This window comes from Ambystoma mexicanum, chromosome 6p (genome assembly GCF_040938575.1).
Source record: "Ambystoma mexicanum isolate Mex_15411 chromosome 6p, UKY_AmexF1_1, whole genome shotgun sequence".
NCBI classification, from domain to species: domain Eukaryota; kingdom Metazoa; phylum Chordata; class Amphibia; order Caudata; family Ambystomatidae; genus Ambystoma; species Ambystoma mexicanum.
In genome coordinates, this window is record NC_090935.1 from 381,768,304 (window position 1) to 381,793,063 (window position 24,760).

The window sequence follows — 24,760 nt, forward strand, 5'->3', positions numbered from 1 at the left end:
GCAGAAATAATAGCATTTCCAGATATCTTTAATTGATTACAGTAGTGGACCTTGGCCAATGGTGAGCCGGTAGGATTCCACCAGCCTTCCGCAGCCTTAGCAGTGCTTTTTATGGACAAAAGTTCTGCAGTCAAACATTTGAGGTGATATGATTTATGATTTATTTTTAAAAGTTTGGAAGGGATGAAATCTCAATAGGGGATGCGCTCCAAGAAATGTAAGAGGCAAGACCAGTCGAGAATCAGAGGTAATGGGGGCGAGGGGTGGAGGTATCGGGGAGGGTTGATAAGAGTAGTTTAGCGGTCCTCAATAATTAGCTTTTCGTACAGCAGGCAAGTTCAACCTTACGGATGAGGGGTGTATTGGCCAATTTTACTCCCTAAAAATAGGATACAACTCCCAAAAACGAAAAGCACTTTTACTGTTTTAAACAAAAATATCTTTCAATAACATGATTACAAGATTTAACTTCTGACCGTAAGTTTATTTATAAAGAATATCATGACTAGTCACTTCAGATGTAAGGAACTGTACTTGCAGCAAAAGGGAATAGGCTTTCTCTCATAAAAGTACCAACATGGACGATTTTCGATATATAGTACGTAAAATGGGGTGCAAGTTTTAATGCGTGGGATCTATAATTGTAAATCCTTCATGGAGAAGACTCAGAGCCTGAAATGCATGGCTCTGTGCATTCCAGCCGGCTCTTTCGCGAGAAGGCGCGTGCTCAGGCTGAGGGCCGCAGAAGAACAACACGTTCAGATCCTATACAAGAACCCTCAGGAGGGAGGCATTCCACAAAGCAACATTCGTCATTAGCTCTCGGAGCTGCTGCTTGCCCTCACGATGAAGGTCAAGGTAGACACACCAGTGATATGATATGGCATTTATAACGCGCCTATACACAAGTGCTCCAAGGCTTGGGATGCAATTGGACACCTATTGCTGTTCATAAAAACCCTGGGTGCTAATGGCACAACAGAGAAGCATTTCTACTGAACTCAAAAATGGAAAATTAACCTTTATAACTAAGGTATTTTCATTTGTATTGTAATAAACTTTGAATGGGATTTACATCTGCAGCCATTTCCGGGCCTCCATTTTGAAACGCAAGCAGCATTGTGGCCTCCAGGTTTTGCGAGAACTCGAATGTGTACATTGGCAAGCTCTGATGAATAGAAGCTGGTGTCAGAATAACGAATGAAGGCCTATGTGCACTTTTGCCAATGTGCCACTGTGCCACTTCATGTACGGCATGGATGTTTTGCTGCACGTTATTATTATGACAGAATGATATTTATAGAATGCAATGTTGTTTCTCTTGGCACTGTTTGAAAAATGGTAGGGGGGAAGACAGGATTTGAGTTTGTAATTGTTGGAAATGGCACTCTTTAAGCCATGGAAGATGGGAAGATGAGGGACGCTTTACCGCAGATCGAGAATGCGAGCGCAACCAGGGCATTTTCTGTGGAGAAGAGAGGATACAACTATTCATGTTGGCCCAGAGGTCTCCAGCTAACGAGTAGTGCTGAAATGTGTCAGGAGAATGTGAAGGGCGCATGTTTTACAGAGCAACCAGTTTAGGGGGGAATGCGGAGAGGGGGCGCCGGGGGGTTGTTTACAAACCACCAAGGAGAGGGGCTGCAGCGTGCTGGATTCTAACGCCTTCGGGTGAAGAAAAATCAGCAAATCAAGGCTGACCATGTTGAATCTGGAAGAGAACAACTCAAATTAGCATCATTTGGAACCATGGAAGAGGAGAGTTGCATAGGTTCAGCAATGAAAGCGGGATGAAGTCACTCTGCAATTAGGGTGGAGATAAGTGAGGCCAGCATCCAGATGGATCTCTATGTGTTTGACTGAGGGGAGGGAGAGCTTTGGTGAACCAAATAAGATTCGATTCGGTTTTAGATCTACAAGGCAATGTGTTTAGTGTTGAGCAACACAACATTATCAGCATTCAATTATGGATGGCTATTGTTCATTGGTGGCATTGGTGGAGGTCGCTGGGGACGTCGCGATCTTTGTGGTAATTGTCAGGGGGCTTGAGGGCAGAGACATGCCCACAAAGCCAAGGGAAGAAAAGTTCACCAGAGACAGGTGGGCAAGAAAAAAAAGGATAGGCATTAACTGCAGAGAGGCAACAAAGGCAGTGAACAGAAATGGGCAGGGAATATAAGTAAGATAAACCCGTTAAGTTCCCAATTGTGGTGTACACAGGGAAGAGTTTCCCACAGGGTCAGGGGGAACTCTAGCCTTCTGAGCTGGTTACTATTAAAGAGCCCCACTCTGAATGCTCATGGAAAGGAGCAGCAGCAGTGGGTGTCTGGACAAACAAGGAAACAGTTCTCACAAGACTGACTACGGGTCCAGCATGAACTGAGCAGTGACTGCCTCCTGAGACGGCAACCAGCACACGTAAACAATATGGCACATGGTACAAATTTGAAACGCAACAAAGGAAAGGGGCAGAGATTACCAGCTGGGAAACCCAGCAGCCGAACTCTGAACAAAGGAATTCCACAAGCACAAGTGAGGACATGAACAGTAACAGAAATATCCACGGAAAGAATAGGGAGTCAGTAAGCAAGGTTCAGGGCAGAGAACAGGAAGAAAGAGGAAAAACAAGAATCTAAGTGCAGAGGTATAGGAGATTGAAACTCCAGACTATAAACTAAGGACCGTAATCAAGGAACAGCGGACTGAACTATAGACCAGGAACATAGAACATAGGAACATAGAACAAGAAAATGTAAGACCTAGATTCTGGATTAGGATACATGGACTGAACAAAGACTGAACAAAGACTGGTAACAAGGAACTGTAACTATGGGAATAACAAGGGCAGGACTGCAGACAGATAACAAGGAAACTCAGGACTGGAATCTAGGAAGCTAAAGCCAGGTAACACAGACTACGGGCATAGAACAAGGAACTGCAGGAAATATACAAGATAATGTTTGGTAGAGAGCAAGAGGCTGCAGACGGGGAACAGAGGACTGAAAGCAGGGCAACAGGGCTGTGCAGGAAGCACAGAGGCGCAGGGCACAAGGCAGGGGAGTGCAGGTTGAGAAGCTGGGCTGCAAGGCAGGGAGCAGAGGGCTCTGGAAAAGGAGCATGTGCAGGAAGCAAAAGAAATCAAAGCACAAGGTGCTGGGAATAATTTCAATGCAAGAGCGGTGAGCTCCTGCAGGCATCTGCTTAAATGTCGACATGCCCTGTGCTGAAGCAGGCTTGTTAACAGCACCTGGAGCACCACACCTGAAGGTAATCAGCCCCCCACACTCCGGTCCTGCAATAGTGAATGCGGCACTGATCTCAAAGGCCTCTGGGGATTGTAGTTCGAAGACTGCTGCATATGAGAACGGCCACAAGGTGCATTATGGGATATATAGTTTGTGAAATTAAATAAGGAAGTGCCAAAGTCTTGCAAACGGAAAGTAAAGATAACATTATGAATAGGAATTCTCCGGGGAGGATTATGGCGATGAATGAGTCCCAAATAGTCCATTGGTGCTCCAGTGGGAACGCTGTGATGGTGATTAAGAAGGGAGGAGATTAGGGTTGTGAAGTAGGAGGATATGGCAGAGCCCAATGCAGAGGTTAGGCTAACACGGGAATTGTTGTAGGCTTGGAGTAGGATATGTGTTAGTAAATTGGCACCAGTATCTTGGGTAACAGGGCATGTTTGTTTTGAGGGTCTGAATTTCAGAGGTGATCCAAGGCTGAGAATGGGGACGGGAAGGTGTGAATGTGCGAGCAGAATAGTGTTGGTCAAATGGAGTCATAATTGCATAGTGAAAGTCCAAGAAATGTAAGAGGCGAGGCAAGACTAGGGTAGCGAGACAGGAGAGTGGTCCTCACATCATTAAAGTCAGGGGTAAGCGAGTCGTGCCTGAATCTACTCCTAGTTATTGAAGAGGAGAGATGAGGAGTAGAGTAGAAGGTGGAGTCACCAATATGTTATACTGAACCATAGAGTGATCAGGAGGAAAAGGGTAAATGGAGAGATCAGAGGAGGAGCGGGAAAGAGTCATGGACAAGGGCCAGAGAGTGGGTAGGCTGGCCGTGGAGGGAGTTGTCAGATAGGGGGATTAGGGTTAATACAGGTGGTTGCAGAGGGTTTTGGGAGGTTCAAGTTTCCCAGCATGACAATGAGTATGTCGGTAGGAAGTTATTCAAGTTGAAGGGTAAGATCAGGGAAGGAGTTGAGAACCATGGGACGATAGGGATCCAGAACAGTGAGAGGGGTAGGAGGGAGGAATTTAATAGTAACATTCAGAAGAGGAGAAGCTGATGTCAGACGGTGGTAGAGGGACAATATTGAGGGTCTCTTATTGATAAGGAACCCCAAAGCACCAACGATCCCCCAACAGGTCAGGAGAGTGGGAGAAGGTAACAGAGCCAGTGTGGAGAGCTGCTAGAGACACAGAGTCATGAGGGGAGATCCAGGTTTCTGTGATAAGAACTGACAGTTGAGGGTGATAACAGTCGTAGTTAGCAGTGATGTAGGAAAACTTGTTGCAGAGGCGAGTGAAAGTGACAGGAGGTTGGTGAGAGGAGCAGGTGTTGTGCGGTAGGCGAGGGGTGGAGATGTGGTTGGAGATTGAGAGCATCAGAGGGCCTTATTTGAGGGGTACCAGTGCAGGCGGGAAGGAGACAAGAGAGTGATGCAGAAGTACAATCAAGTTGAGGTTGAAGGCTATTAGAGCAGGTAAGGAGAAGGGTGAGTAGAAGTCGGAATGGAGTTAAGTCAAGATACATGATGAAGGGAAGGAAAATGGGTGAATGAAGACAATGAAGAAATGGTGCAACCCAGGAGACAGACTTAAGGTAGTTTGTGAGTGTAAAGGGAATGGGTGGATGGTTGGCTGAGAAGAAGCAGGAGTAAGTTCTGAGTTGATCTAGAATAGGGCTATAGGTAACCACAAGACAGTTAACAGGCCCAAAACAGCAATATTTGTTGGTCCTGTGGGGTAACAGAAGCTCCACAGTGAACAGATAGTCAATGGGTGGAAGGTTCCCTATGCATGAAAGGATAGATCGGGAAAAGGGTGACCTCAGCATAGTCCAGGCTTGAGTAGGGGGTCTGTCACTAGGCCCTTTCAAACCCTAATGGGCCTAAACAGAGAGCTGCTCTTTGCTGCTTTTGGCCCTGCAGAGGCCCTGGATGGATGCACGGGGGAAATATAATAACAATCCCTCTGGGAGTCAATCACAGTATGCCAGATGGCTTCAACACTGGCAGGCAGAGTCCTAGGTGTGATAGACCCAGAGAGCTTTATTTTGCAGGCAGGACTCTCACTTGGAGCACAGGGCCCTCGGGCACAGCAGTATATGGCTTAGAAAATAATGATTGAAAACACATTTCCAGAAAGTCACGGCTCCCTCTGGACCAAATCACAGTGCTGCAGACGGATTCCGCACTGGAAGGCAGAGTCCTGGGCGTGGTAGGCCCAGGGAGCTTCATTTTGCAGAAATGACCCTTACATAGATTACAGGCTCAAAGCAGGATGTGGCTTTCAAGGAGTATGGCGGAGAAGGGGAGATTGGTTTACAAAAAAAATGCATGTTGGTATTTCAGGGTCCTAAAAAGGCTTTATCAGAATTGCAGAATAGATGAAAATCCCATGGTCCATAACATTTCTACCCGAAATGTTTCATATTATTTTGAGAATTGCATGAACAGAGAATGTACCCAAAATGTATCATCAACTTGAATTCTTCTGTATTGTCTATGGGCCCTGCCTCTTCTGGGTCTCTCGTGAAAGACGGGGTGTAGCCTCGTAGAACACTTCCTCTCTCATAGGAGTGAATGGCTGGGTTCCACTGCTCCATTTGTACTTAAGCAGGCCTATCAATTTTGATGGCACAAGCTTGAGTTAACAAATAATACTGTTGTACATACGGTATTTAAAGGAAGAATTTCAGGTAGCCCTGGCAGGGTTCCATTTTGAAAACACAAAAGAGAACACTTCACCCAGTGAAGTCAAATGGCTCTGCAGACACTGCCTTATATGGGGATCATGATTTGTGCACTCAACTGTCGAAACAGAACAAATCATGCAAGCTCTCAGAGTTAAACTGGAAATAAAGCATTTATACAACTAATCCTAATGTACAAGATGATTTAAATTTTACCAAGTTGAAAGATTCTCAGTTCAGCGCTCCTCAGGAACCATTGTGATGAATCCAGGGAACTTGTCCGCTCTCTCCAAAAGGGAGCAACCCCATTTTGGACTAGGGAGGTGAGCCTGCTACGCTTACCCCCAAGGGGATAGGACAAGCAGGATCCCACCAGGGGTGACCCCCCCATTAGAAGATAGGAGATTTTAAGAGAGGGGTGCAAGTCATCCTCTCTATTTCCCAGACCACAATGTCTTTGTTAGCTACATGGAGTTGCCATGTATGAAAACATGGAACATCCTCTAAGAATGGCTGGTGTGATTTCTGGCCCTCTGTGGCCCTCTGTGTAAACAGTATTAGCTGGGAATGAGAGAATAGTGGGAAGTCCTACCCCCTGACAGAAGGAACCATAAAGAGCCAATCTGCTCGGAAGGGGAACGCCATGGGCCTGGGGAGAGCGAGAACACACCTCCTCTGAGGTGCGTCGCGGTACATAGAGCATGCTGCGGCAGACCAAACTGCGGTTGAGCCCACAGGACACCCACAGCCCTGCCGGAGCAGGAACCTGGAGGCAGGGCCAGCAGAAGCCGTGCGAAGAGTATGCCGCCCAGCATCTGGCCCGAAGTGCCGCAGCAAGCCCGAGAGGGAAGGGCAGCAGCTCAGCCCGATTCAGAGTCTGGAGAGGATGCCGAAAAAGTCAATACAGAGTATGACTCCTGAGTATCCTGAGGTGGGCAGCCATGATACGAGAGGTATGCAGTTGCAGGGTGAATTGAGTGAAAAGACCCCATGGTGGGGCAGGAGGTGTGCAAACACCCACCAAAAAGGAGATAGAGAGAGAGAGAGAGAGAGAGAGAGAGAGAGAGAGATAGAGAGAGAAGGGGAGAGAGAGGAGAAAGAATGAGAGAGAGAGTGAAGGAGAAAGAGAAAGAGAAAGAGGGTGAGAGAAACCGCAAGACAAAATGGGAAGAGGTAAGAGGACAAAAGACATTATTAAAGCTTGATTGAACTGTACCAATGAGAGAGTGATTGAAGAGACACTTGAGGTTACTTGATTAGACTGTACTCCAGGGGCCAGGAGGCCCATTGAGGAAGACACATGTTATGACGTTATACTGACTGGATTCTTGGTGGAATGCTTTTAACACCTGGAATCCATGTCAGTTTGTGTTGTGCGATGAAATGAGTAGTCACGGTCCAGTGATCCGCAAGTCTAAAAAAAAGTACCTGCCTTACCTGCTGCATTTCTCGCCATCCTTTCACTGGCAACGAGCTGCTGGTTGCCAGCGGAAAGTGACTGGAACCTGCGGACTCCCCTTTGCCTTTGGGCGTGCTCGTGGGGCCTTCAGGTGTGTCAACTTGGTGCCCTCAGTCCTGGGGCTTGGTTCCGGCGACCTGGTGGCCTGTGTCGGGAGGCTCCTTTTCCGGGGTGGCCCGATTCCAGTGAGGGGCGATACACACACCCGTTTCTGAAGCTTGCGGATATTGTGCATTCAGCCGTGGCCTGAGCGTTCCCTGCTTGCGCCACAGCATCACTCTTGATGACGAGGACCCCCAGAGCATGGTAGCTCCTGGTGCAGTGGAGCCCAAACAAGAGGAGAGCCCAAGCCATAGAAGGAGATTGCGCACGGACAAGTGGTGCCAAAGCCAACTGTTTGAAGGTTAAGGACATTTTGGGGCACACTGTGTGATTGTGTACCTTCGGGCAAGTGGTGCCAGCGTGATGGAAAATAAGACAAGAACTCTGTGGGTAGGAGGCTTCCAGCACCAGTGTACGTGGTAACAGAGTGCTTCAGAAAACACACAATGGCGGCGGCCAGCATGCTTCCCCCACCACAGTTCTTGGCAGAGCCTGGTTTGCTTCTCATTTAGCTGGGACTGGTGGAAAAGCATGTCTGACACCTATTTGGTGGGGATTTGGGGAGATAAGTGCGTGCCTGCTAGGAAGCAGGTAGTTTTGCTGCACAATTTGGGTCCTGAGGGGTGCAATGCATATGATGGCCTTCTGGAACCTATGGAAGAAGGGCATGGAGACAAGGACAACATTTTCATAACTGTCTAGAAGCTACAGGATCATTTTGATCCAAAAAGGAACACGAGAGGCACACGTTCTTTCAGCAGACCCAAGAGCCCCATGAGAACTAAGTAGCTGCACTCCAGACTCTGAACCACACTTGTGATTTTGGACACAGAGCTAGTTCGCTAATTTGGGACCAGTTGGTCCGCAGCACCAATCCCAGGTAAAGGAGAAACTCCTAATCAAGGATCTAACGTTGCAAGAGGCTGTTGAGGTGGGAAGAGATGGGAGGTATGGAGCAAGATATGCAGTATATGCAGCACATGAAGGCTGAGAAACAGGTCAAAGAAGTGTCTGCACTTAGATTGAAGCAAGGCCCAGAAGCAAACCTCCTCAGACAGATAAGGAAGAATCAGGAGGAGAGGAGAGAGGTGAAATGCTGCAAGTGCGCCAGTGTCCACTAGTCTTTTCCCGCATGTGCAAGGAGAGCGCAGTAAGTGCGCTAAAAGTCAGCGGTTGGAACAAGAGGCTGTACAACCCTCTCACCACAAGCAGGCATGACACAAGTCAAACACACCTTTGAAATTGTAGCCATAACTGGTACCAGGAGTGGGGCCTAAAGATCTCTGTATTAATGGGAGGCTTTTGGCCATGAAAGTGGACAGCGGATCCTCCCCATGACTATCAAATCATTGAAAGCATATGCAGATGTCTTGGGGGTCGAGGGGAATAGAAGATCCCAAGAAGGAACATGACATCAGGCCATATGCATATAGTGAAATTGTAATTGAACTGGTGGGCAAGATTGAGGGCTGGATTAAATACAGAGGTAGAAGGGGTTTGGTTTGGGTCTATGTAGCCAGCCAAGTATTAGTGCTGCTCGGGTGGGATGAGCAGGCCGAGCTGGGGATTAGGATTCAAGCAAGTGCCAAAGAACCTGTGATGGTGGCAGAATTGGAGGACAGGTGGGAACATTCGTTTTCTGGATAATTTTCAGAGGAACAGGGGCAACTGAAGTATTTTTTTTTGCATCATATTAGGGGCAAGGACCATGCAACAGCAAATGTACAGAAGATGGGCCTGTGCCTCAGCACATGAGGCAAATGTTAAAGGTAGAACTGGATACCATGTTGCAGAAAGGAATTATAGAGAGAACGGGGAGCTCAGACTGGTTATCACTTGTGGTGTTATTGACCAAAAGCAACAGCAAGTTGAGATTATGTGCAGACCTATGGGATCTCAACAAGAACATTTGGATTGACAGGCACCCTTTGCCCGTTATATCAGAAATGTTGGCCACATTGGGAAAAGCCAAAATGTTCACCGTCATTGAATTATCTGTGGCATATCACCAAGTGCTTTTAGACTGACTGTCAGCATCTCACGTCCTTCATAACTCCGGAAGGGACCTTTAAATTCTGCAGGATGCCTTTTGTCTCACTTCTGTGGCAGCAGTGTTCCAGCGAGTCATGGAAAAGATCACGGAAGAGGTGGAGAACACAGTGCATTTTCAGGATGATGTCTTGGTGTATGCGGCCACAAAGAGGATTCTAGTTTGATGGTTCAGTGAAGCAAGTGCCAAATGGGGCTGAGAGTGTAGAATACTTAGGGCATAATGTGTCGACTAAGGGTATCAGCCACACGTTTGGTAGAGGCAATAAGTGGGGCTCCTGCTCCTAGTGATAAGCAACAGCTCAGATCATTCTTAGGCCTCACCGAGTATTACAAGTTTGTTAGTAACTTTGCAATAATATCCAAACCGCTCAGGGCTTTGTTAAAAAGGGAACAGAATTTGAGTGGCCAGATGAGTGAGAGCACTTTTGTGCAATTTAAGTCTGACATAGTGACTGCACCTTCTTTGGGAAAATTGTGCATGGGCGACTGCACCATATGGACAGTGGATGCCAGTGTGTTAAGGTTGGGGATGGCTCCGACTCGTGTAATAAAGACACGGAGGAAAGAGTGGTGGTGTTTGCCTCAAGGCCATTGAGGGGGCAGAGAACAACACTCTGTGGTTGAGATGGAGGCTTTGGTAGGCTATTGTGTGTTTTTGCATTTCACATTTTATCTGTGGGGTCAGCACTCTGTGGTGAGAACTGAGCAAAACGCTTATTTGGTTCTCTGAAAGAACTTGTGCCTCTCAAATGTCGTGTTCATTTTTGTGTCAAAATGATCCTGTAGGATTCCAAGATGGACACTGCACATTGAGGACATGCGAGTGAGCGTGCTCCGTCTCTAATTTAACTTCAAGGTCGTTGCTCCAGCCTTAAAAGCAAGGATTCCTTCTTTGGGTTGCAGAGATAGGTGTGGGACACAGCCCGTTCCCTTGGGATACATCCTCAACACGCGGAAATCAAGTTCAGCGATCATGCCGACTATGGGTGTGGAAGCCCATGCAGGGCACTGCTGCGTGCCGGCAGGGGAGGTGTCCGGAGTCTGCAGGAAGCCCACCTCTCTCTGTTCCCACTGCTGTTGGATACCGCAAGGGCTGCGGATGGGCCACGGTGGTCACTGCACACCCTGGAAAGACCTGGGATCACTCCAGAGTAGTTGACAGCTGCAAGAGGAGACTGGGTGCCCAGCCCACGCAACCAGATAGCACGGAATCAGCAGGCCAGGCAGCGAGAGTCCCTCAGAGCGAGCAACTTGGGAGCGGGAAGAGGTGCACGCCCTGGGCAGCAGTTGATCAGTTCCCATTGAGGGACATATGTGTACAGCAGCATTAGCAGCAAGAGGGCAGGAGTTTGGTTCCCTGAAGGTTTGAAGGCAGGGGATTTCAGGAGCCCTTTGACGTGTTCTGGTGGAGACTGTGGGACTGGTGCTAGTTATTATCTTGCTGGGGGCAGCATATGTTCGTTGGGAACATTTCCTGAGGGCACAGGTGCAAGGTGGAAGCTGTACACAACGCTGAACTGGAAGGTGGTCAGATAAGTGCTCTGCACCCAGCAAAGTGTGTTTCATGTGGCAGGAGGCCCCAGGGGCCAGAGGGCATCTGCTGACAATGTAAGGCAGGTGCGCTGCTAATTGGGAAATGGCTCACCCCACCTGGGGAGAAGGCAAGGCAATACAGGTGGGGCAGTGTAGGACATGGACCTATATTGGTCTTAACTCTTCAAACACATACGAAGAGGCAGGAAAAAGTTGATTCCGGCAGCGCACATGCAATCGCAGTCAAACTAACCCAATACATTGGAAAAGTTCTTGGTGAGGCAAGTGGGTACACCCGTGCCAGCAGATACTTCGGTACAGTGTCTCTCTCAAACCTTTCCCACTTCAGACCCAGAAATGGTGACTTCCAAGGAAGATTTGGCTACCAGCTTCCAAGAATTTCAAGAGAAATGTACTGCCTCCTTTCAGTCACAATTTACCACATTCACCTCCGAGATACAACACTCACTGGCAGACTTCGGCAAAGAAATTGATTCATTGGGGGAGTGCGTGGACTAAAACGAACGTACAATTCAGGAATTGGCGGAGGATAGCAAGCAGTCTGATATTGCACTGGAGGAAGTGGCGGGAATCGCACGCAACTTGGAAATCCAACAAGAAGACCTTGAGAATTGGTCCAGGCGCTCTGACATACGGGTGAAGAATCTGTGATAGATGCTGAAGAGGTCATCACGTAGATCTTTATAGACCTTATAGTGACTGAGGAGGAAGTGCGCATACCACCCGATAGGGTTCATAGGACGGTCAGAAGAGGTCCGAACCAGGGGCGCGTCCCGGGACGTTCTGGCTGCTTGTGCACTCTATCCGCAAAAGGAGCAGATATTGAGGGAGACACTGACAGCAATGTCAATAATTTATAATGGATCAGAAATACATCTGTATCAAGATCTTTCACCTGTGACTCGTCAAAAGCGCTGCAAAATGCAGGTTGTGGTAAAAAATCTTCAAACACGTGGAATCAAGTACAGATGGACCTTCCCCTTTGGCCTGCTTTTCTCAATGGAAGGGAAACAACACAGAATCACTTCCTGTGATGAAGCTATTGCATTGCTTCAAATTGAGGATGAGGGAACAGCTGGAACAACGGAAGGAGTGGCAGCCTCGACGTATCCTTGCGTCAATCGGCTGAAACTTGTGGAATGGACATTGGCTGATCGTAAGAGAAATAACTACAAAGGGGCACAAAAGGAGGACTGGAGAGCTCAACTCAGAGGCCCAATCTCGAAATCAGCAAAGTAAGCGGGCATACAGCTTCCACTACGGGCCTGGGTCTACGAGACATTGAAGATCTTGTTGAGAGCTACATTCTGGAATCTGTCGGCTCAGGTAGTAGATGGGGGTGGTAGTATACCCCACACATGGCCCTGGTCTAGTAGTTGATTCACTGCTGGTGGCCCTTGCCCTGGGAAACAATAGGTTCTGTCAATCACACCAGGGGGCTCTAGTGGGTTGGGGGATTTGCTCTGGGTAATGGTTGCGAAGGTTAGTTGGAGGGGTAAGGGGAATCAGGGTAGGGGATCCCGCTCTGCAGTAGATGTAATAATTAAATGTCAGTAGATGTATCCGTTGATTTAGATGTGACACATTGAGGGGTTGAGATGTACACATCTTCATTAGGGGGCTCAACACCCCGATTAAACGCAGGAAACCGGAGAGATTGCTGAGGCGCTACCAATCTGACTTGGTGGCTCTTCAAGAAACCCATATCCGGAAGCTGAACAAACAAAAATTACGCTCGAGTCAGTATCCTGCAATTTTTCAAAACAATGCAGTGGGCAAGGTGGCAGGCATGTAAATAACGCTTAGGACTGGTACCCAAGTAAAAGTATTGCGCATACTGTCACATAGGGAGGGTAGAAACATATTTTTGATCTTAGAACTAAATGCCTTTAAATTGACTTTAGCTACAATGTATGCTCCCAATTCAGGGCAGGAAGGCTTTTTGAAACACGCTTTGAGGCAACACTAATCCCTTATGGAGGGGGAGTTATTACTCTTAGGTGACCTTAACATGGCTTGGAACCCAGTTAGAGATCGAAGTATTCTTACGCGATACATCCAAGCGCCTCTATCAAGGCATTAAAACAGAGATTTGCACAGCTATCTTTAGTGGATATGTGGCTCGCTCTCAGTGAGAAGGAAAAGTGTTATACTTTTTACTCACACGTGCATCGCTCGTTCTCACGCATAGATTATGCTTGGGCCTCATTCTCCCCGATTGGCAGAATCACCCAAATTGAGAGCAATACGATCTCGCTGTCGGATGATGCACCAATAACGATAGATTTAAACCCACCTAAAAGGACTCAGAAACTTTGGGCATGGAAATTCCCATCAGAATTACTGCAGGATTCAGTGATTAAAAAATAGATATAAATATACAAGAATTCTTTCAGCATAACCAGGTTGGGGGCAACGATGAGGGGGGTCTTAATAGTGTAAGAGGCCACCAAACTTAAACAGAAGATGATATTGGAAGGGGAATTGGAGGAGAATCTTAAGCGGGTACTCAGGAAAATGGAAACGGACACTAGTCCGACTTTACAAAAAGAGTTCACGGCTGCTTCTGGGAGGCTTAATCTTTGCCAGACATATACGGCGGAGAAAGCGTTGCTCTTCCTTAAGCAAAAATACTATATTAAAGCTGATAAAACTGATCAACCTTTAGCAGCTCAGCTTCACCAGAGAAGCGGCTTCCTGAATAATACAGTGGATTCTGCTTCCTTCTGGTGAGATGGTTACCGAGACATCTCGCATTCTCACACAATTTCATGGGTTGTATCCAACATTTTATCAGTTGGAAATCCAGGACCTTCAATTGCAAGCAGGAATATTTGGAGACTGTTGCCAGTCCCTGGAAAACGCAGATAGATAGTGAGCGACTAGAAGGCAATATTACTCCAGAAGAGGTACTGCGGGGTAATTCACAATCTCTTTGAATAAGTTCCCTAGTCCTGATGGGTACTCAGTGTTTTTTTAATAAACCATATCAAAATATTCTTGTGCCTAAATTAACCCAATTATAGAACTCATTTGCTATTTCTGGTGGTGTCTCCCTGACCATGGAGGAGGCAGAAATAGTTTTGTTTCCCGAATCAGGTAAGGACCCGACTAACTGTGGGTCTTACCGTCCTATTGCCTTAATGAATGAAGAAGAAAAGATCTATACCAAAATCTTAGCCAATAGAATGGAGGACCTACTCCCATCTTTAATCAGTTCAGATCAGACAGGTTTTATTAAGTCCAACAAACGCATGATACGCAGAACATGCCATATATTAGAACAAGTATTCCGGCGATTCTTCTTTCTATTGTTGCAGAAAAAGCATTCAACCGGGTGGAGTGGTCGTTTCGTTTTCTCACTTTGGCCAAAATGGGATTTGGACCTAAAATAATAAAATAAAAAATCAGGGCTAATTACAGGGAACCTGTAGCGAGGATATTAACTGCCAATTTTCTTCTCTTATTTGCCTACAGCGCTGTACTAAACAAGTGTGCCCCCTGTCACCGCTTTTATATGCTATAAATTTGGAACCGCTACTCACCAAAATTAGGCAGACAGAGGCGATTAAGGGGATTTATTTTGGGGGTTTTCACATAAAATCATGGCATATGCAGATGACATGCTTTTGATGGCTTTTGATCCATTAAATAATTTACAAGCGGCAACCTGGGAATTTGTGGAATTTGGGAAGGTGGTAGGGTTAAAAATAAATGAAATTAAATCAAGAGGTTTGGAATGCATCTTTCCCCCCTCGCAGATGCAGGTTTTATGATCTAGTACACAATTTGGGTAGGTGTAGAAAGCGGTCAGATTGTTAGGGCTATACATAACTCCTACAATCAAAGGAACTTTCAATGCTAATTATCCCCTATCTTGAAGGCAATTGGATCTCAACTATCTGGGTGGGGTCCCTTCACCTTATCTTAGTTGGGTAGGACAACTCGATAAAAATGGTTAGGTTCCAAATATTCTATATTTGTTTCAAGCACTACCCATTCGGGTGCCAAGTTTGTTCTCTCGAAACTTGCACAAAGCAGTCTCCACCTTTATCTCCAAGGATAGCCTTATGTACGTAAATGGCCCCTATAGAAAGGGGTGTGTTGTGCCTACCGAACTTCAGGAAATACTATCAGGTGGGCCAAAGTAGGGTGGTTAAAGACTAGTGGGATGCAGACTTAGGGAAAAGATGGGTACAGATGGAAAGGGCTGTGGGGCGCCCCAGGTTAGGGGATAGTTTGTGGCTACCTAAGGAAGAACGTCCAGTAATCATGCACGCTAGTATGATTACGAGTTCGGTGAAGGAGGTCTGGGATACTGTTGTAAAAAAGTATCAAATGACGTCTTTTCCCTCTCCTCTGACACCCTTATTTATTAATCCCCAATTCACCCCAGGGCTTGAACCTAATGCTTTCGGGGTGTGTAAAAATAAGAGACATGTTTCACGGGAGTGATCTTAAACCATTTATGCAATGTAAGTAGGAGCTCGCCTTGCGGGAAACTAGCCACTTCCAATACTTTCAAGTGAGACATTGGAGATCTTGCCCCACTGGTAAGGAATGCTGCAATCAGAGATTTGACTCCATTTGAAAACTATGTGACGTCCAGTCCTGGCAATACAGCCCTTAGATCAAATGTATACAAATTGATGGCGGATATCACTCCTGAAACATCAATAAGATACAAACAACGTTGGCAATGGTCACTGGGGGAGGCAGTTCCTGATGAGGTTTGGGAGGCAGTTCCTGATGAGGTTTGGGAGGCAGTTCCTGATGAGGTTTGGGAGGCTTTGTGGCATAAAATACCCAAGCTCACTTCAAATTAGAGAGTTTTGGTACAAATTAATGTTACAGTGGCACCATACTCCAGATCGTGTAAGTAAAATGTACCCCCTCTAGCTCTGATTTATGCTGGAGAGAATGTGGAATGGTGGGGGACGGGAAGCATATTTGGTGGAGCTGCCCAGTGCTGATGCAATACTGAGGAGATATATGATCCAAATGTTCAATCTACAGGAACCCAGGTCGTTGAGATCATGTCTTTTGGTAGATATAGAAGAACAATTGTGGCAGAGTCCAAAACATACTGTGAAGGCTTCTGTGATACTTCTGTTAGCGGCTTTGTTGTTGATCGCACAGAAATGAAAATAGAAGAATGCTCCCCACATTACTGATTTGGTTCGCCAAGGTCTGGAACATTTTGGCTTTAGAATGGGTGACGTACTCCATCCAGCGGGAACATCTGAACTTTTCCAAAGACTGGAGCATGGTGTTTAAATGTCTGCAGGAAGATTACAATGTTAGGTTTTGTCTGCAAAAATTTCGAATTTGGAGAATCATTTGATAACATCTTTAATAGCTTGCAATTGTACTGTGATATGTTCTACTGATCTATGCTTTAAACTTTGCACAGCGGGGTTAAACGGGGGTCGGATTGAGTGGGGGTGAATGTTCATGTGAGGTTTATGCAAAATGGCAATAAAAAAAAAAAAATATATATATATATATATATATGTCCTGTAGCATCTTGACAGTTATACAAACGTCGTCCCTATCTACATGCCCTTCTTCCATACGTTCTGGCAGGCCATCACATATACTGCCACCTTGGACCCAAATTGTGCAGCAGAACTACCTGCTTCATAGCAGGCGCAAACGTATCTCCCCCCAATAGGTGTCAAGCAGGCATTTCCACCTGTCCCAGCGAATGGGGGGCACACCCGGCTATGACAAAAAACTGCAGCGGGGGAAGCTTGCTGGCCGCAGCCATGGTGGGTCCTCTGAAGCACTCGGTTACAGTGTGCACTGGTGCTTAGATAAGCCCTTGGGAGCCTCTCACCCAAAGAGTTACTGCCTTATTGTCCAACCCGTTGGGCAAGACTTCTCCAGGTGATTGCATCTAGCATCCTGCGGGCTGGGAAGGTTCAGTCATAGTCTTGGTTCATAGGGTCTGTAGATGAATGGATATGTGACACTTTATGCCATTTGTTACTCATGTGTTATCAACCAGCGTATTTGGTTCTTAGTTACTCTGTAGGTTTGGTTCTTCGTGTGGTATGAATCAACCCTTGTTAGACTTATCCAGTATTATCTTTTCTTTAGTGTTGGAAGTTTTATGTTGATGGGTCTATATTTGGCAAATGTTTGAGGAAGGGAGATATGTTATGAAGTTATACGAATTGGAGTCCAGGTGGTATGCTTGTAACGCCTGGAATCTTTGCTACTTGGTGCTGTGCTGTGACACAAGCAGTCACGGTCCTAAATAAACTACCCACCTTGCCTGCTGTGTTACTCACCATCTTTTTAACACACCATGGTGGTGGTCAGAAACCAGCCACCATGGGCCTATGTATAGATTTTGCTGGATTTATTTTCTAAGGAGTAGGGACATTGCTCAGGGTATCATAGAATTCTGGATGGATGACTATATGGTTTCTAACAAAATCCTGACAAGCAACAATTTATGGGTTTTATTTTTACAGGATAGGGTGAAGGCCTTTAGACTTGAGTTAGCACAGGTTTGTGATCAAATAAAAGATAATCAGTTACAACGCCTCCTTGTCCGTCTCCCGATTCTGGCCTACCACACCCTCTAGATATGTGTCTTATCAGAGCAGTTAATAGGGGAAATGCATCACTTTCTAAAATTGTGATAGAGATAGAAATAACCACTGTAGTGTCACACAACAAGACCCCAACACAACACACACACACACACACACACACACACATACCTAAGAATATGCGTGTGATGTGTGGAAATTCTTGCTGTAGTGGTTTACCGTGGACAGCCGGTCAGTTACATTTTAGTAACTGTGTGGATAATGTTTACATTCTTCAGTGGTAAGTGTTGAGGAAAGGGTTACCCTGTATCAAGCACACAGAGAAAAACCTCTGATACCAACAAATAAGCATGAACACCATTTTGGTACTGCTTATTCTATCATCAGTGCACACCACCACAAACCTCAGATAGCATCCCCCAACTGGGACGGGAGCCCCTTAACACCAACATGCGCCAGTCACCCAATGGTCTCATGAAACGCAACTGAAATAAGAACAAATAAATATACATTAACTGGGACTGCCTATTCAGTCCATGGGGCACATAGCACACCAATGAGCACCCCCACGAACAGGTCACTTGTCAATAACCAGACTCCCTAAATGGCTCTCACCTACACCCGGAAATCTGCTAGCTGGCAACCAGAACACACAACTGCAGCAAAATAAAACAAACTACAGTTACAGCAATTTACACCAACCACAAGGTCACCAGGGACCCACTGACATTTACATGGGCCCTATCTAATCTAGCACCAAAACATGGAACTGGATCTTGGATAACAACCTTCCCCCTTCCACTAACTAACCCAGCCTTCAAGCTTCCTCATCCACCTTTTACTCCATCCATCAACCACCTAAGACACTCAGCAGTCAATTAGCCTACCCAAATAATCACACTTTTCTGTTCTATTGTCCCAACACATTGCATTCCCACAGCTACCCATACTTTTAGTCTGAACCTTGTTACTAAGTAATGGAGCATCACAGCTGGGCCCATATGGAAACACAAAGCCTGCGTGTACAACTCAGCTAAAATCTCAACAAGCACACAGCAAGCAATACTTCCAAATCTGCATGTGTCAGGATTAACACCTCACATCTCCCTCTGCTTTCACTTAGCTCAACTCAAGCACCCACCCCAGGCCTCTCTTGTAAAACCTAGAAGAAAGAGGCCACCACCAGAGTGGAATGTGTGCTATACAAGACAGTCACATTGTTTTCCTGCTATGCCGATAAAGGTTTCCCTGATCTTCAATATACTCCTGGCGCGAGACCGTATGCCCAGCTAAGCGGAACATGACTTCAGTAATCCCAGCACCCTCCCTCTTCCAGCACCGGCACCTGGATCCTTGCCATTGTGCTTGCATAACACCCCTTTTATCCCCACCCACCTACCCTCAGCCACGACGGTGAGAATCAGGAGGTGGCATATGAAGAGGAATGTATATAATAGAACCTGTTCAAATGTGCATTAGGGGTGTCACGGGATTAGTTTTATGACGGTACAATAACCTTCTTGCCAAATGACGGCATATCATGGTTATCGCGGTATAGCAGGTGGAGTTAACTAATCTTAACAAATATTTTCTAAACGGTCATACATTGTCAGATTTATCATCACAAACAAAACCATGCAACCAGGGCCAGAATTGGGCTTTTCAACATACTGTCCACTGAAATGCCACCCCTTGCTTGCACCAAACACAAACGCACGTGTGGAGAGGAGGGGGAGGTGGGGCCTTGCTGCGACTGAAAGCAAACTGAATAGCTTTTCTTAAGTGGTCATTTAGGCTTTTAGCTCCCCCACTGGCTACTGGTGAAGATGAACATGTTGCCATATTGATAATCTGCATGCCACAGATCAATGGAGTCTGATGGTAGTATACGCTTGTGCGCATACACACGCACACGCACTCTCTCTTTACGTTACAGCCTTTAGTTTACTCCTGGGCCAAAAGGTGTTCAGTAATCACGGACATGTTACCCTTTGGTATGGCAGCAGGGAATACCCACAGAGATGATTAAATTTCGCAGTGTGACTTATTATATGTAAATTCAATGATAGAACCAGGGAAATCCGCCATTGTCATATGTTTAGAAAACATTATCCATTACAAATATATAAACCCCAAAGCCGCCAACCCAAAGTCCCGGGAGGATAGCTCAGCGGCAACGTGCGTGCCTTGGAAGCAAGACGACACAAAGCAACACAGGTTCGATCCCTGGGTCCGTGCTTAGAAACCTCTGGGTGTTTAAGCACGTTATAAATACGCAACTAAGACAAAAACAATTACGCAACAAAATAAACAAAACCAATTTCTTTAACAGCGCCTCGATGCCCTGGGGCTGTGTGAGCGCTTTAAAAAAAATGTAAATAAAAAAAAGTAAACCCCTTTCCTTCTTGGCACTGTATTTATTCTTCCTATTGCTAACATGTTGATTTTGTGTCAGGCACGTGTGGTTTATGGAATGGCATTAAAAACTGCTCAAACTGAAACTACTTGGCAGACGGCACATCCAACAGTGCAAGACCAAGACTGCGCAGAACTTGCTTACTGCAGCCTTTCCAAATCAGATTGAAAAGCACACTTAACGGTATGAACGGTATACCGGTATAAACAATGTGATGGTTATTATTGTTCAATTAAGTGGTTCACGGTATCTTTAACGGTATACCGTAATACCGTTACAACCCTAATGTGCATAACAACAAAAGTCTCAGTACTACAATGGATCATGGAGGCAATATAGCTTACAAGCTGGGCATACACATCATAAAGCGTGTATCTTCCAAATCCCAAATGGAATTTTAAAAATGCTTACTTTTCTCCAGCTAGACCTTCCTTCTTCTGGCAGCATGTGGTATCATTTCACCCGCAGTCACTGCTGTGAAAGAAGCATACAGAGTAGTAAAACACATGTACATTAAAACATTTTAAACATAGTTTTCAGGAACATGTAAATCTTTCCCAGGAAAAAAGTTCACAGTGAACTATCAGAGTAAAATCTCAGTCTCTAAAATCGACCTCTTCCCTTTAGTAGGAATTTGGAGTACAGTATGAAATTAAGATCTGACTTATAAGAATGTTAAAGTCAAAGTAAACAATCTAATTTTTCAAGCTTCAACAACTCAGCCATGGAAGCAAAGAGGAACTGTGAGACAAATTAGGGATAATTTTCAAAATGTTGTAATTTAATTGTATTTGCCAAAATACTAACATGTCCAATGAAAAAATAAAGTATACAAATACAAAATTAAAAAAACAACAATATAAATTCAAACCCTTACACAGATACACGTACAACCTATGAATATAATATTTAACATGTCATGCACGTTGCCACCTTCATTTACTGCTACTGCATTCATTTCCATGTCAATGTTATTCTCTCGCCCGAGTAGGCATGCCATTTTATAGTGCCTTGTAAACACAAGCTATCTGCCTTTCTCTCACTGTATCTCTATGTTTCACCTTTGGCACTGTAACACGAGGTCATTACTACATGTATGTAACGATTGTTGTATTTATAAGGTAAAGCGCCTTGATACCCTTGGGTTAGGTGCGCTATATAAGAAAATAAAATAAACATACATCACATTTAACCTTCTGAGGACTCTTCAAGGTGCATATATTTACAAATGTAGTGAATTATTAGGACCTCAGGATACATGCATGGGACGTGTGTCCCATTGAAGAAAATTCTGAATGAAAAATGTTAAAGTTCCAGCTATCAACTGGAACCCATAACGGGATCAAGGTTAATAGAATGTACACTTTATAAAAATGTAACTAGGGTCATCATCATGTGTTCTATACACCTGCAAGCAGAAAAAAGACTAATGATCAATTTTGTCCAATGAGATAAAGGTTTACAGCTGTGTCTGGATTATGCGAAAATGTATTTTAAAGAACGTGGGCTGTCATTAAATCTTGCAAAATCAAAGATCTTGGTTTTTGGGGGAAAAAATGAAGCATACTCCATGATGGTCGCTTAAGAGCCATCGGGCCTCATTCCGAGTACGGCGATAACCAATGGCGCTATTAACGCCTTGGTTGACGCCGTACCCGGACCGGCAGCGCCTTGGTGGATGGCGGAATTACCGCCCCATTCCAAGGTTGGCGGGGCGGTAATTCCCCATTCACCAAGGCTCTTCCCCATTCCCAAATGAGCCCCCATAGGGCTCAATGGGAATGGGGAAGATGCAAATAACGGTGACCGTTCATTACGGTCACCGTTATTGGCTTGGAGGCCCCTTTGCGCCCTCGACTTTAACACCTGCTCAAAGCAGGCGTTAAGGGCGAGGGCGCAAAGGGAACTCGGAGTATGGTGGTAAGGGATCACCGCCACCGGTATGGTTACCGGTGGCCGCTATCCCTTACCCCATTCTCGGAATGAGGCCCATCGTCTTGAGGTTGTGAAGGAATATAAATACTTGGGCCTGCTATTTTCCTATAATAGGTCCTGGGGAAATCATATAAACTTAATCTCCAATCAAGCCCAAGTCTCCTTGGGTGGACTTTTGCATTTCTATTATCAATTTGGAGCAATTAGCTTGGGTAGATAAGTGTACAGATAAGGCAGGCCAAAATCAACATGGCTGTTCTCTATGGGGCGGAAGTGTGGGGCGTCACCCCGTACAGGCCTTTGGAGAAGGTCCAAAATAAGGGTCTTTGTAGGTTAGTTGGCCTACCTCGCAACTCCCCTGCAGACGCTGTATGCTATGAATTGGATGTGATAAATATCTCCCCTTTAGCAGAGCAGCATTTTTAAGACTTCTTTTTAAAGTGTATATATGGCACTTTTTCTAAACCAAATCTTTCTGCGGCTTTGTCGGAACCAAGTAAAAATGTAATTAAAGACAGCGAAAATTGTCTCCTGAGCGGGCTGAATCTAATGTCTTGCTGGAAAATGAAGGCTGAGGAGGTACGGGCTGCGCACTTTAAACCTGGCCACAAATCCACTATTAACAAAGGGTAGCCAAGCTTGAACTGGGCGCCTTTTCAAATGTTCCTGAAATCCTCACCAACTATAGTTCGATTACATTCCCCTGGTAGTTGTTGGTTACTGCTTATGGCACGAATAAATGTATGACCTTTGCAGGCGAGAGTCCCATGGTTGAGGTTAGTGAAAACCTGTCCCTGTGATCTGGGTTGTATGGGGTACCTGTTTCACTTTTTAACAATCTTTAGGTTTACAATTTATATAAGGAAACGCTCCCTTAGGGAGCATTTTAATCAGAACATCAAAAGTACTTGTGTTGGGCAATTAACTTTATGAATTCTAACAATATACATTTTTTATCTGATGCAGCTCATTTTATTAATGAAGCTTTTAATATATCAAATATTTTATGGAAGAAAGGAATCGATCTTTATATGATGTGTGATGTTAATTGTATGCATTATTGTGTTAATGGACGCATCGTTCAAATAAAATAAATGTTCTTCTACTCAATCATAATTGGCTATAATAGTGCAGTATGTGAAGATTTAGATCTGTGGTTTTCCATATCACTGCAAGCTGTCATTTGTGAAAGCTGCTGCAAGAAGGGCATGTATACAGACACACGAATCACACAAAATAAAAAAGCACTCAAAAGGCGGCCACAATTACAGCAGTTTGAGTAAACAGTTAAAAAAGCAAAGGGCAGCCATACAACAGTGGTGGAAAATAGCTAAGCATCACAAAAGCTGAAAAGCAAAAGGGCACACAAAAGTACAACTGGTGCAGCAAATAGTTAAGGATCACAAAACTAAAGAATAAATAAGTCGTAAGGCAACCGTAAATATAACCGGTGAAACAACGATCATATTTTCGATTCTGTTACACTAGTCAAACCCTTGACTTCCCAATGGGATGCATGTCCAGCTCCCATGCCCACCCAAACAATATAGGTTGCGGAAAATATAGTAGTGTACGAGGAAATTAACGTGCGCGGACACAAGGGGGGGGGACATGCAAACCAGGGGTAATGTGTGTAGTGTTCTTGCAGCAGTTGAGGAAACTGTAGGTAGGCCCAGGTATAGTGTATGTGTGTGATGATCAGAGTACAGTAGTTGAAATATAAAAAAGTACATGGAAAACATTACCTCTGGTCCCCGCTGCAAGAAATAATGAAGCACCGTCATATTTAGAGTGAGGCCTACTCTGCTGCAGGCCATGGCTGAAAGTAGCAACACCTCAGGGCAGTGAGTTCAGAGTCACTTTTTTATCCCAAGCCCCAGCGGGGAAACTGAACACAAGAGGCCTTCAGGCCCGACAGATAAAATCCAATTGTATTGTGTTGCAGCCTGCGAAACCCGAAAAGGAATGTGAAAGGCCGAGCATGTGAAGGGCTGCGCCCGTTCCGAAGGACAAACCCATGGGAGCCAGGGCAGCACCAGAATGATGGTCATCCCATTTGAACTGCTAGATGTTCACAAACAAAACATCTAAATACTTCACAATTCGGCTGATTAGTGTAGTCCTCGAGAGGGCCAGGAGCAGCTCTGGGAAGGGGCAGCTGATAAGGGGGTGCAAGGAGAGAACCATCTTGTGATGGGTACTATGAAGAGCCAATGGTGATGCCAACAAATTTAGTTCTGCACCCAGAGAGGTATGGTGGGGGTGCCCGTGTGTCTGGGATCAGGAGAAGCACTCATTTATTCTGAAAGGCCAATTTGACCTCAAGAGTATCAGCTGAGCTCATGTTAACGACCAGGTGTGCACCATGTGACCAGGCCCATGGGAAGGGGAACATATGAGGCAACCCGCCTATTATGTAGTAGGGGACTAACGTGACAAAGTAGAAGACCTCGTGCTAGCGGGCAGGGGTTGATTAGAGTGTGGCCAATCGGCCTAGGGGCTATAGGAGACTGGTAGTATGTATATAGGAGGTAGCCAATGAGGATGGGGGATGAACACTGTATACTGTGTGCATCACAAGTGACAAGGATTTGCTTCATAATGACCTGCATCCTTTGAACTAACGCAGAGAGCTCTGGGACAGTTACACTCCATCTCCTTTTTGTATACCAAATACATTTATTTTCCTTGCAGAGAGGTGCACCAAGCCTTTTTCCTCAGAGGATTGTTTTTACGGTTCCTGGTTGTCTGGTG

At 45.4% G+C, this 24,760-nt stretch overlaps 1 protein-coding gene across 3 annotated transcripts in view; it reads right to left on the reverse strand.

The window, feature by feature from the left end:
• The window catches only part of LIFR (LIF receptor subunit alpha), a 624,070-nt gene that overhangs the window by 369,829 nt on the left and 229,481 nt on the right, over nt 1–24,760 (reverse strand). For 2 of the 3 annotated variants that reach the window (XM_069627155.1, XM_069627157.1), the window contains exon 2: nt 20,483–20,545. The gene's annotated coding sequence lies outside the window, so the exon portion shown is untranslated. The remainder of the gene's footprint in view (nt 1–20,482; nt 20,546–24,760) is intronic. The other variant, XM_069627156.1, reaches the window with a different exon arrangement.